This window comes from Saccopteryx bilineata, chromosome 10 (genome assembly GCF_036850765.1).
Source record: "Saccopteryx bilineata isolate mSacBil1 chromosome 10, mSacBil1_pri_phased_curated, whole genome shotgun sequence".
NCBI classification, from domain to species: domain Eukaryota; kingdom Metazoa; phylum Chordata; class Mammalia; order Chiroptera; family Emballonuridae; genus Saccopteryx; species Saccopteryx bilineata.
Window position 1 is genome coordinate 33,188,220 of NC_089499.1, and position 13,266 is coordinate 33,201,485.

Consider the following 13,266-nt stretch of genomic DNA (forward strand, 5'->3'; position numbering starts at 1 on the left):
CATGCAGGAAACCCAGTTGGTTAGAGCATTGACATGATGCATCAAGGTTGTGGGCTCAATACCTGGTTAGGGCACATACAAGAATCAACCAATGAATGCATAAATAAGTGGGACAGCTAGTCATTGTTTCTCTCCTCTCTCTCTCTTTCTCTCTGTCTTTCTCTTTCTCTCTCCCTTCTTCTCTCTCTCTCTCTTTCTCTCTGTCTTTCTCTCTCTCTCTCCCTTCTTCTCTCTCTCTCTTTCTCTCTGTCTTTCTCTCTCTCTCTCCCTCCCTTCTTCTCTCTCTCTCTCTCTAAAATAAAAATCAATAAATAATTTATGCCTGATCAGGTAGTGGCGCAGTGGATAGAGCATCAGACTAGGACAGAGAGGACCCAGGTTTGAAGCCCAAGGTCACTGGCTTGAGTGCGGGCTCACCAGCCTGAGCATGGGGTCACTGGCTTGACATAAAGTCACAGACATGACCCCATGGTCACTGGCTTGAACCCAAGGGTTGCTGGCTTGATCAAGGGGTCACTCGCTCTGCTGTAGCACCCTGGTCAAGGCACATATGAGAAAGCAATCAATGAACAACTAATGTACCATAATAAAGAATTGATTCTTCTCATCTCTTTCCCTTTCTGTCTGTCTCTACCTATCTGTTCCTCTCTCTGTCTCTCTCACAAAATTAATTAATTAATTAAATTATTTATTCATTTATTCATTTATTAAAAATTTCTTTAAGGCCTGACCTGCAGTGACACAGTGGTTAAAGTGTCAATCTGGAACACTGAGGTCACCAATTCAAAACTCTGGTCTTGTCCGGTCACAGCATGTATGGAAAGAAACTACTTCGAGTTGATGCTTCCTGCTCCTCCCCCTTCTTCTCTCTCTTTCTCTCTCTCTGTCCTTTTTCTCCTCTCTCTAAAAAGAAAAACCAATAAATAAAATCTTTTTTAAAAATTCTTTAAGTTGATGAACTGAGACCCAAAGTATAGGTAATGCAAGAATGAAATATGTTTTCCAATTCCCAGGTTAAGATGATAAGTATGCAGAATGGCCAGGGAGACTGGAATGAAGGAAAACAGTGGGATGAATGAGTAAAGTAAAGGCTAAGTAGTGAAACACCTTGGAAGTCAAAGATAGAATTAGACCCAATGGGCTAAGGAAAAGGGAAACAGCCAAATCTCAAAAGCGTTTCCCTCATCTCTCAAAAAGCCATGCCTGTTGATGCAGCCAACATGGTATAGTAGAAAGAGTAAATAAAGCCATTGGTGTCCAACCAACCTGGGGTTGAATCCTGGCTCAACCACATACCAGCCGTGTTACCTTGGGAAAGATACTCATCCTCTTTGAACCTCAGTTTTTTCATGTAAATAAGAAACTAAAGTCCTTATTCTAACGTGCTGTCCAGTGTGGTAGCCACAACTCATCTATGGCTATTGCACTTGAGTAGCTATTCCCAATCCATATGTGCTGTAATTATGAAATACTCACCAGGTTTGGAAAACTTAGTATGAAAAAAAAAGGAAGAAAAAGATTATGTGCTAAAATAACATTGGCTCTATTGGGTTAAAAAATACATTATGAAAATTAATTTTACATGCTTTTTTTACTTTTCTTAATGTAGCTACTAAAATTATTGTTAATTACCTAGCTATAATGTCATGCAAAGTCAGGGAAAAAAAATTTTTCTCTAATGGAAACTGGAAGTAGGATTTTATTTCCTTAATGTCTTTAAAATCAGTGAGTATGGTAATTTGTAAACAGGACCACAATTTCTATCCATGCCCTTTGGGCTGGACTTGTTACTTGCTTTGTCAGTGGGTCTTTAGCAAACGTGATGCAAGCAGAGGCTGACAAACTGCTTGTGCATTAGGGCTTACTCTCTTGCTGTTCTGGGGAACTTGGAAGCCAACACTATGTGATTAAGGTCAAGCGAGCCTGCTGGGTGATGATATATGGCCAAGTTTTCCCCGTTTGCCCTCATAGACACCGAGTCAATTACTACACTTGTAAACAAGGCCATTTCTAGGCCATCCAGCCCCACCTGAGCTGTTCCCGACATATAATAAATGTTTTATCACTTTATCGTAAGTTTTGGGGTGTCTTATGCAAAAAATTTTAACTGGTGGAGTATGGGTGGGTCCATAACAACTATGATATTAGTAGAATTTTCACCAAAGTCTGGGGAAGAATGAAGACTGTTAAAATCCAGTTAATTTGCTCTCTATCAGGGGGTAAGCTTTGCAAGTACACACACACACACACACACAGACATACACTACAGACACACACACACCATACTTACACCCTTTCTCTCCCCACACACACAAACTAAAGACCTTACCAAGGTTTTCTAACCTTTTTTGACATAAAGGCCTCTTTTTCTGCATGACCAGGCAGTGGCACAGTGGATAGAGCATTGGATTGGGATACAGAGGACCCAGGTTCAAAACCCTAAGGTCACTGGCTTGAGCACGGGCTCATTTGGCTAGAGCATGGGCTCACCAGCTTGAGCAAGGGGTCACTCGTTTTGCTGTAGCCCCCGGTCAGGGCACATATGAGAAAGCAATCAATGAACAACTAAGGTGCCACACGAAAAATTAATGATGCTTCTCATCTCTTTCTCTTCCTATCTGCCCCTATCTGTCTCTGTAAAAAAAAAAAGGACTTCTTTTACACCTGTACTACTCCAGCAGTTGTTTGCTAATATCAGTTGGTGGAGAACAGACATAATGCTCACAGAGCCCCAGTTGGTACTTATGTGACTTTATGCAATTGAGGTAAAAGAGGGCTTCTAGATGAATTGAATAGAAAATGGTGCCATTTGTCTCAGCACTGGCTCAGCCCCAGAGTAGGACACACGGCTCATGGAGAGGAATTGAGGCTGGTTTCCAGCCCTTGTATGAGCCCTCTCAGCTGAGAGTCCTTGGCCAGAAGACAACTATTGCAACCTAAGGGAGGCCCAGATCACCCAAAGACACTATGGGTTCAGTAAGGCTTTGAAATAAAATTATGTTTGGTTCATAACAGTGCCTGGATGAATTTGAAAACTATTTATTCTTTATTCTACAGACAACACTTTGGGAGCTGAAAGGGATTCAGGAACTTCTTAACTTTACCCTTCCCCAAAGGTCTCTAGTGCACAGCTGGCTTAAGGTCAGTCAAGGTTGTGTCTAGTGACCACCAACAGGACGATATCAGGAGTAGACACTCTCCCTCTCTGGCCCAAACACTCAGTTCACAACTGCAGATCAACTCTGAGAATTGGGGAAGGAAGTACTGGGACACCTTACCACCTTGCCCCAACAAATAAATCACAGGATTGGGTGCTAAATACATCTCTTTTACATTTTTTTTCAAAAAAATGCCTACAAGTGAATAATCTTAACATAAAATTCTGAGCTATTAATAACCCCTAGTTTCAGCCTTAAGTTAATTTAGCCACTCAAGTGTCCCAGCATAACCAAAATGTGCTGCCTTACAAGCTGTTTCAGTGAATCAAGATTTCCTTTTAAAAGGACAACGTTACAGAGATGGGTACTAGAACACCATCCTCACTCCTCACAACCAGTCAGACACCGAGGTAAAGAAAATAGCAAAATATTTTCTCCATGTCTATTCACTGTTCTCTTGAGACTGCGTGATTCTTTGTGACAATGCCTTGTGTTTATATAAGGAAGTCATTTTTTTAAAGCACTTCTATTAAGCTACAAATCATAAACCACAGAACAGTTTGTAAGAGTTAAAATGGATTTTTGTTTTCACAATAATCTTATGGGATAACAGCACAAGTATTATATTTTTGCTGGTTTAAGAGATGGGGGAAATTGAGAAACAGAGATGCTATTCTTTTTTTTTTATTCTAGTATTATTATTTATTCTTTTAATATATATATTCTCATTTTTATAAGTATTGTTAAATTCCTTATATATTTTTTCATGCAAATAACTGTAAACCTACTTTTACCAACCCTGTATGATTATAATAATGCCTTACATTTGCATAGCAGGTCAGAATTTCACATCTCTTTCATACACAGCATTTTCCTTACATTTCAACACTAATCTATAAGACAGTCAAGGAAAATATTAGCTATTCTATCTGACAATTGAGGAAATTGAGACTCCAGTAAGTCAAGTGAGTTGTCAAAGAACGCACAGCTTGACCTTCTAACTACTCTTCAGCTTCTTGTACTCTATTGCAGCATTAGTCTGGAGGTATGCATACTGTTGCTACCAGCAAAAGAACAGTACTCCAGGTATCCTGGTTTCTGAGTTTAATTCTAATTTCTGCCATTCATTTTCTTCATGATAAAGACAAAAGGCCACTTTTCTTTTCAATTATGGAGAGCAGAAAACTGCAATCAGTAAATATCTACAGATGCTTGAATTGTTAAGTGCTTGATTTTTGTTTGTTTGTTTGTTATTTCCTGTTTCAGAAGTGCATTTATAACCTGAAATAACACATACCTGTATAGATAACCTGTGCCATCCAAAGTCACCTTATCTACCCTCTGAAAATGCCCAAAACATGGTGACTATGTAATAACCAAAAAGGGAGCAAACCGTACAATTTTGTCTTGCAAGACCACAGTGTAATGTGTCAAAGAACAAGGTCACAGAGCACATTCAACTCTCATGTTTCATGAATAAAGGACTAGAGGCAGAGATGGGCTCTCAATGCTTTTTCTTCTAACTCTGTCTTTTTTTTATAAATAAATTTTTATTTTAATGAGGTGACATCAATAAATCAGGATACATATATTCAAAGAAAATATTTCCAGGTTATCTTGTCATTTAGTTCTGTTGCATACCCATCACCCAAAGAGAGATTGTCCTCCATCACCCTCTATCCAGACTTCTCTGTACCCCTTCCCCTTCCCCTCTCCCTCATTCCCTCCCCCCACCCCCCGTAACCACCACACTCCTGTCCATGTCTCTTAGTCTCGCCTTTATGTCCCCCCAAAGTATGGAATCCTGCAGTTCCTGTTTTTTTCTGATTCACCTATTTCACTCCGCACAATGCCATCAAGATTCCACCATTCTGCTGTAAGTGATCCGATGTCATCACCTCTTCTAGCTGAATAGTATACCATGGTGTATATGTGCCCCATCTTCCCTATCCAGTCTTCTATTTTTTTTACAGTGATTAAAAGCCTTTAAGCAAACTCTTGGCCAATACAGCAAGAATCCATAAAAGAGTAGTGTCCTTAACATGTTCACCAAGTCCAAGTTGGCCCCATCACCATGCCAAATCCCTGAAAAATGCAACCCAACCACCGTTCAGTCTGTTAGGAGCTGTCGAGATGCTATTCTTAAATTACTAGCAGAACTAGTCAAGGCAGAGCCCTCTTCACTACATGAAGCTGCTTTATACAGGGCAAGGTTCTATCACAAGTACCATATTTTCTTAACTTTTTAGTTAACCCAGGCCAGCAGTGTGCTGATAAATGTATAACACTAGATATCCAACTGAAAAAGCCTTGATGTGTAGCACTTGCCAATTTCCATGGTGTAAATACTCCCACTGCAGCCAATTTCCAGCTACCATGTGATGTTACTGAATTCATGCCTGGAAGAGATGTCCAGTAGCACACCATTATTTCCTGTTTATACCATACAGACACATTAGACATAACCTCAAGAACATAATAGCAATAAAATAATTAGGAAGTTAAGAATTTTGAGTATTGCCTGACCTGTGGTGGCCCAGTGGATAAAGTGTCAACCTGGAAACGCTGAGGTTGCCGGTTCAAAATCCTGGGCTTGCCTGGTCAAGGCACATATGGGAGTTGATGCTTTCTGCTCCTCCCCCCTTCTCTCTCTCTGTCTCTCTCTCCCCTCTCTATAATGAATAAATAAAATCTTTAAAAAAAAGGAATTTTGAGTATTTATTACCTTTGTTTTTTAATATAATTTATTTAATTGTACACTTATATAATTTAATTTTTCATGGTGGCTGTACTTAATAAGCGGTTTACCCCATTCCTGAAAGTTTAACAATTGGCTTTCACCTCTCAGAGTCAACTCTGCATGCTACTGACACAAGCTCTCCTTTCAAGTTATTTGAAATTTAAAATAAAATAAACATCACCCCTAGAGGGATGGCTAGTTGTATGTTTATAACCACCCTAACAACACTGTCCCCAAACAACACAAACATTTTGAGAAATCTTTGTATTGTATAAGCAAATGCATAGCAATTTGTGAATGGCCTAGTTTAAAACTCAAAGTACTAGAGCCTATGACTGAGGACTATTGATATAAATAAGGTGACTGAGCATTGTTCATACAACCTTCTTTAAGTGCAGAACTAAAAGGATCTACCCTCCTCTTGCAGAAAAACAGAGTAATTTTGGTCTGAATTATTCAGTTTGGTTATTTAACAAACTCAACTGGATAATTATACAAATGTGAGTTGGCCTGGCCCTCTATTGGCCTAACCTTTTGGTCTGGGAAACAATATGTTAGCACTGAAAAAGTCAGTAAACAGTCAAGCTCATCTCATCATTTTACCTCTGAGGAAAAGACCCAGGACTGAAGGCAGGAAAATGAGACATTGGCGACATAAACTTTATTTTTTATTTTTTTTTTTTTTTTATTTATTCATTTTTAGAGAGGAGAGAGAGAGAGAGAGAGAGAGAGAGAGAGAGAGAGAAGGGGAAGAAGCTGGAAGCATCAACTTTCATATGTGCCTTGACCAGGCAAGCCCAGGGTTTTGAACCGGCGACCTCAGTATTTCCAGGTCAACGCTTTATCCACTGCGCCACCACAGGTCAGACAAAATTTAAGAAGATGTGTATTCTCAGGATCAAATCAACACAGTCAGCCCTTACAGTGTCTCCTTAAATCATGTGCCCTGGGTACTTCTTTGCCTCACCCTTACTCTGGTCTTGCAACAAGTGCCCAAAGAGGCCAAGTTTACCTGGGTAGTTGACATCAAAGCTGGAACTAATACAGGTCCTCTAACGCCAAGTCTGGCGTCTTCCCAATTACTGTCAGCTGCCTTCAGCTTTGCCTTCCCTTCCAGGGAAAGACCTTCTACACTAAGCAAGACATTTTATGCACAACAGTGATTCTCAATCTAGGTGACACATCAGATATCTTGAGGGATTTTAAACATTTAATTCCTGGGTCCCACTCTCTAAGAGTTTAATCCAATTTTCTAAGAGGGGCCTTATAATCACTTTTGTTTACTTGTTTTTAGGGCTCCTCCACGACTGTTATCTGAAGCCTAAGGTTGAGCCACTGCCTAATAACAACAATAAAAATAACTGCTGGTAAAAGGCCTTCTCAGTTAAAGAGAAGCACGTTTCATTTATTAAAGCAGCCAGGATGTTGAACATCAGTGTTTGGGTTCTTTCTTATTGTTTTTGTCAAATCAGTATATTCTTTGCATTCCATAAAGAACTATCTTGTTTTAAAATAAGTAGATAAGTGTAGATGCAAGAAAAAGGATCCTCGCACTTTCTGTCTGACTGTGGCAGCCAAGATTGAAAGAAGAAGGAGGAGGAGGGGGGGGAGGAGGAGGAGGAGGAGGAGGAGGAGGAAGAGGTGGAGGAGGAGGAGGAGGAGGAGGAGGAGGAGGAATAATAATAATAATAATAATAATAAGAAGAAGAAGAAGAAGAAAATAAATAGATAAATAAAATGAGCAGGGAGCACCTTAGCCTGGATAAGGACCCTGGGCCCAACTTGCTCATAGCACAATGACCATACAAGCATGGCAAGACATCATGCACCACAGGGTAATAACCGTGCCCCAGCAGGCTGGATTTTAGCTCTCTCAGAGGGAAAAATGCCTGCAAGGCAAACTAATATGTAAACAAGGAAATATTTATTATTCTTAAGAAGGAAAACCAACAAACTACTTTTAAGGATTTACAAAATTATTTTGAAGAGAGCCATTGACCAAATGATAATTTTGCGAATCTACAAATCACTCCTCCTATTGACTGAAACCCAGAAATTCTAGGCATGGAGTGATGGTACCGTTTACATCAATGTTTGTCAGGCGTTTGAGAGTAAGAGTTCTTACTCTCTTACTTATTTAAAATATGCTACAATGTAGACTTTTCAATAACACAGGTATACCCAGAAATCCCCATTTTATTCAAGAGAAATGTAAGCTCTAGCAATCAAGTTGTGGTGGTGCTTACCTGATTGTATATGTTTGTCAAATTCAGAACTGAACACTAAAAATAGTGAATTTCAGTCTAAGTAAATTATACCTCAATTTTAAATAAAATGAACACAGAGATAGGCACAGATACTGAATAAATGTTTGCTAAGTAAAAAGGAAACACAGAGACACTTCTTCATTTTGTTAAATCAGAAGGTTCTCACTCTCTAAATAAAACAATTAAACTAGTCTCGAGTATTAAAACAGCTCCTGAGGCACTGTCTGTACTGCCGCCCAGCATCTCGTCTCCCTGAAACTCAAGACCTCCTCCCCTACACGCAGAGATGCCCTGCTCTTGGCACAAGCTATTTACCTTCGAGAACCCACAAAATCTGATGTTAGAAATCATGGCGTCACATAATACAATAAATAGCCTGTGAATCTAAATGCAACTATGTAGTTAATTTAAAAAATCAAATGTTTGCCATATGCCAGACACGGTATGTAACATGCACAATTATCCTTTGAAGTAAATGAAATGATCTTTTTTTTCAACAAGACCACTCTGACTGCTATGTTGAGAACAGACTACAGACGATGGTGGCGGAGCGTGGAGGTGAACAAGAGTAGAAGCAGGGGGATGCATTTGGAAGCTATTGTGATATCCAGGTGAGAGGTGATAATGGCTACATCCTTAGCGAAGGGGGTAGAGGTGGTAAGACGCAGTGGCACTTGGATGTTTTGCAGATAAAGTCCACAGTCTTTACCGATGGATTGGATTTGAGGTGTTAGAGGAAGAGAGGAATCAAGAGTGCCCTATAGGTTTTGAGCCTCTGAACAATTAAAAGGATGGAGTTGTCATGTCCTGGGATGGGGAAGTTGAAGGAGGATCAGATTTCAGAGCACGGAAGGTCAAGGGTTCAGCATGCTAAATATGAGATGACAAGTAGCCAGTAGGTTTTTCAGGTGGACGATTGGACAGATGAGTCTAAGGTTCAGCAGAGGGGTCAGATGATCTACAGACATGACACTGGATACACCACCATAGGAAAGAGAAGAGGTACCAGGACTAAAATCTGGGACATTGCAACTTTTGGAGGTCATGAAGGGAAGAAGGCACCAGCAGAGGAGACCGAGAAGGAGCAACTAACAATGTAAGAGGAAAACCAGGAGTCGGTGGTGCCCTGAGAGCTGAGGGAAGAGAGTATCAATACCGGGAAGATCGACAGGGTCAAGAAGATGTCACAGGTCAAACCTCTAGTGAAGCAGCCAGAGGGCTAAGTGGCCAATAGGACTCCCCGGGCCCTTGTCCAAGAAGCCGCTCTTCCTTCCTCCCTGTCACCTTGCCCATTTCTATCTCTGTCACATATCTTATGACATTTCCCTGTAATCAGCTCCCTTGTCTATATGGAGCTCCTCTTGGCCATTTCAGTATTTCCAGTGCCCAACATTATGCTCAATAAATGTTTATTGAAGAAATGAAGATGAATGAGTATGTGGTTAGGGATGAAGGTTGAACCTGAGAGCAGTTTAAATGTCTCCCATCCCAAATACGCAAGGAAAATGCATTCGTTTGTCATCAAGTGCCACCAGGGTCTAGGGTGAACTGGAACTACTTGTATTGGCTCACATGAACTGTTATATTTTCAAGAATTCTGAGAGCTGGTTATCAAACACAGCCATAATTAAACATTAAATTATATAAACTTACATCTAAATACATTAAAAACAAAGGTAATAATACTCAAAATTCTCCACTTCCCAATTATTTTACTACATAATCTGCACTCTTGAATTTCTTTTATACATCTATTATACCTGGACAGTGGAAACACTATGAAATAGTGTGCTACTTATTGCACAGCTCTTCATGATACCATATTCAGTGACGTCATATTGGTAGCTTGAAATAGATGATGATGATGAGAGTATTTACACCACCAAAATGAGCACTTACTGCAAATCAGGATTTCTCGCTACCCCATCCCCACCCCAATCTGTTGTTACACATTTACCCTCTCACCACAGGTTACACTATATTTTCCACAAAGACCTCCACTAAGCAACCTTTCTTCCAGGGAGAAAAAAAAATCACTGAATTCTCTCAAAAGCAACATTTTCTTCTCTCATTTTCTATCTTTCACTTGTGTGTATTCCAGGGGGATGCCAGGTGGACAAAACAACCAGTGGTTTAACTGAATTTTTCTTTCTCTCCCACCAGTGGTTTGATGGTATGCAGACAGTTTGTGCTTTAGGCCATCAATCAAATGATTTTGACTTCACTGATGACTTCCCCAACCACCATCTTGCAGCCTCTTCTGCTGGGTTCTCCTGAAAGACAAAGTTTATAATTATAATGTGGGTATAAACTATCAGACTTAAAAAAAAAATTAAGTATATAGTAAGTGCGGAGAAGAGTAGGATTATTCTTTATGAAAGCTATGCCTCCAGCCTGATTCTCCTCCAGGTCCCTGTCCAGCTCCCAGATGATGTCATTTATCTCCCCATTGGAGTGCATTATCCTCTCTTTAAAGACCCAGAGTTAATGGAATGCTGAGAAAATCAATCCCTTCTTATTATGCAGGCCTGCTGTTTGGTAAATGGAAACCATATTCTTTCTCTTCCTAAGTAGGCAGAAATAAGCCCTCAGAGACACCTTGATTATAACCCCCACATGTCCTGAATGAGAGTCCACACACCAGATTTGTGCTTAACATATATTTAATGCAAAGAGTCCAGGTGCATACCCACTCATAATTCAATGAGGAGACTTCTCTCTCTCTTTCTCCATATATATTTATATATACATATATACATCTTCCTTTCTATTTCTCTCTCCTTTGAAGATAGCTCATATTTTAATGGGCTTTCTGACATTTAACATTCATAATATTATATCTACCATTTATTAAGCATTTACCATGTGCCAGGTATCACGCTCTAAACATTTTTCAACAACTTCAAATGTAAATTATATTATTATCCCCATTTTACAGTTGAGCAAACTATTGAGCTAAATATACCTAGTTCACTATAAGGAGCAGAGTCTGGATTTGAACCAAGTTCTGTTTGACTCCAAAACCAGGACCACTAAACACTGAGTTCCATGCTAATGATCCCATCTCGGATAGAGCTAGAACCAAGTGGAAGCTATGGGTAGTTTCAGGCTAAGCGTGAAAAAATATCACCTTGGAATAGATCAGGGGTTGGGAACCTATGGCTCGTGAGCCAAATGGGGCTCTTTTGATGGCTGCATCTGGCTCGCAGACAAATCTTTAATAAAAAAAATAATAACGTTAAAAATATAAAACATTCTCATATATTACAATCCATTCATTTCCTACTGCTCATGTTCATGGTTGCAGGTGGCTGGAGCCAAACACAGCTGTCCTCCGGGACAACACCAAATTTTTATTGAATAATACATAACATACACGGGTCGTTGTGAGGTCAGGAAGTAAACGTCTCTCCTTTTAATCAAGTAGTCAGCTAGCTAATTGCAGAAACCCTTTTGACGAAGAAGATGGCTAAAAGAAATAAAGATGAGGAGTATTGTACTTTTTAACAGGAATGGACAGAGGAATTCACCTTTGTGGAGAGAGCAGGTTCTGCAGTGTGTCTAATATGCAATGATAAAATTGCATCGATGAAATGGTCAAATATAAAGTGGCACTTTGACACACGCCATACTACATTTGCATCGAAATATCCAACGGGGGACAGCAGGAAGAAAGCATATCAAGAGCTACTGTGCAGAGTGCAAACTAGTCAGCAGCAACTCCGTGTTTGGACCCAACAAGGTGACTGGAATTTGGCTAGCTTTGCTGGTGCTTTAGCAATTGTGAGAAACGGAAAGCCATTCACAGATGGGGAATATGCCAAAATATTCATGCTTGATGTTGCCAATGAACTTTTTGACAATTTTTCGGATAAAGACAAGATAATCAAATGAATAAAAGACATGCTTCTGTCAGCAAGAACTGTTCACAATCGTACCATGATGATGGCAAATCAAACTGAGGCAACACAATGAAGGACATATATGCAGCACCATTTTTTTCTCTCTCTTTGGATGAGTCAACAGACATAAGCCATTTATCCCAGTTCAGCGTGATTGCAAGGTATGCTGTCGGTGACACACTACGTGAGGAAAGTCTTGCTGTTTTGCCTATGAAAGAGACAACAAGAGGGGAGGATTTATTCAAGTCTTTCACTGAGTTCGCTAAAGAAAAAAATCTACCGATGGATAAACTTATTTCAGTATGTACTGATGATGCTCCGTGCATGGTGGGGAAAAACAGAGGATTTGTAGCGCTTCTTCGTGAACATGAAAAGATACCCATCCTAAGTTTTCACTGCATCCTACATCAGGAAGCACTTTGTGCTCAGATGTGTGGCGAGCAGCTTGGTGAGGTGATGTCGTTGGTCATTCGGGTGGTCAACTTTATTGTTGCCTGAGCTTTAAGTGATCACCAGTTTAAAACACTGCTGGATGAAGTTGGGAATGATTATCCTGGTCTGCTTCTGCACAATGTGTGTTGGTTGTCAAGAGGGAAGGTGCTCAGCTGTTTCGTGGCTTGTCTAAGCAAAATCCAGACTTTTCTTGAAATGAAAAACACCCTGCATCCTGAGTTAGCTAACACTGAGTGGCTCCTGAAGTTCTACTATCTTGTGGACATGACTGAATATCTGAACCATGATCTGAACCATTTTCAATATGAAAATGCAAGGCATTGGAAATACAGTCTTATCCCTTTAACAAGCAGTATTTGCATTTGAAAACAAGCTGGAACTCTTTATCGCTGACATTGAAACAGGTCATTTACTACACTTTGAAAAACTGGGAGAGTTTAAAGATGCATGCACAGCAAGTGACCCTGCTCAATATCTTGATCTCCAGCAGCTAGCAGGCTTCACATCTAATCTCCTGCAGTCATTCAAAGCATTCTTTGGAGAATTTCAAGAGCACGCTCGTTTTTTTAAGTTCATTGCCCATCCACGCAAGTGTGCAGTGGATAGCGCCGACCTGAGTTACATCCCCGGTGTCTCCATCAGAGATTTTGAGCTACAAGCTGCTGTCCTGAAGGTCTCAGACATGTGGGTGAATAAGTTCAAGTCACTGAATTAAGATTTGGAAAGGCTTGCATGACATCAAGCAG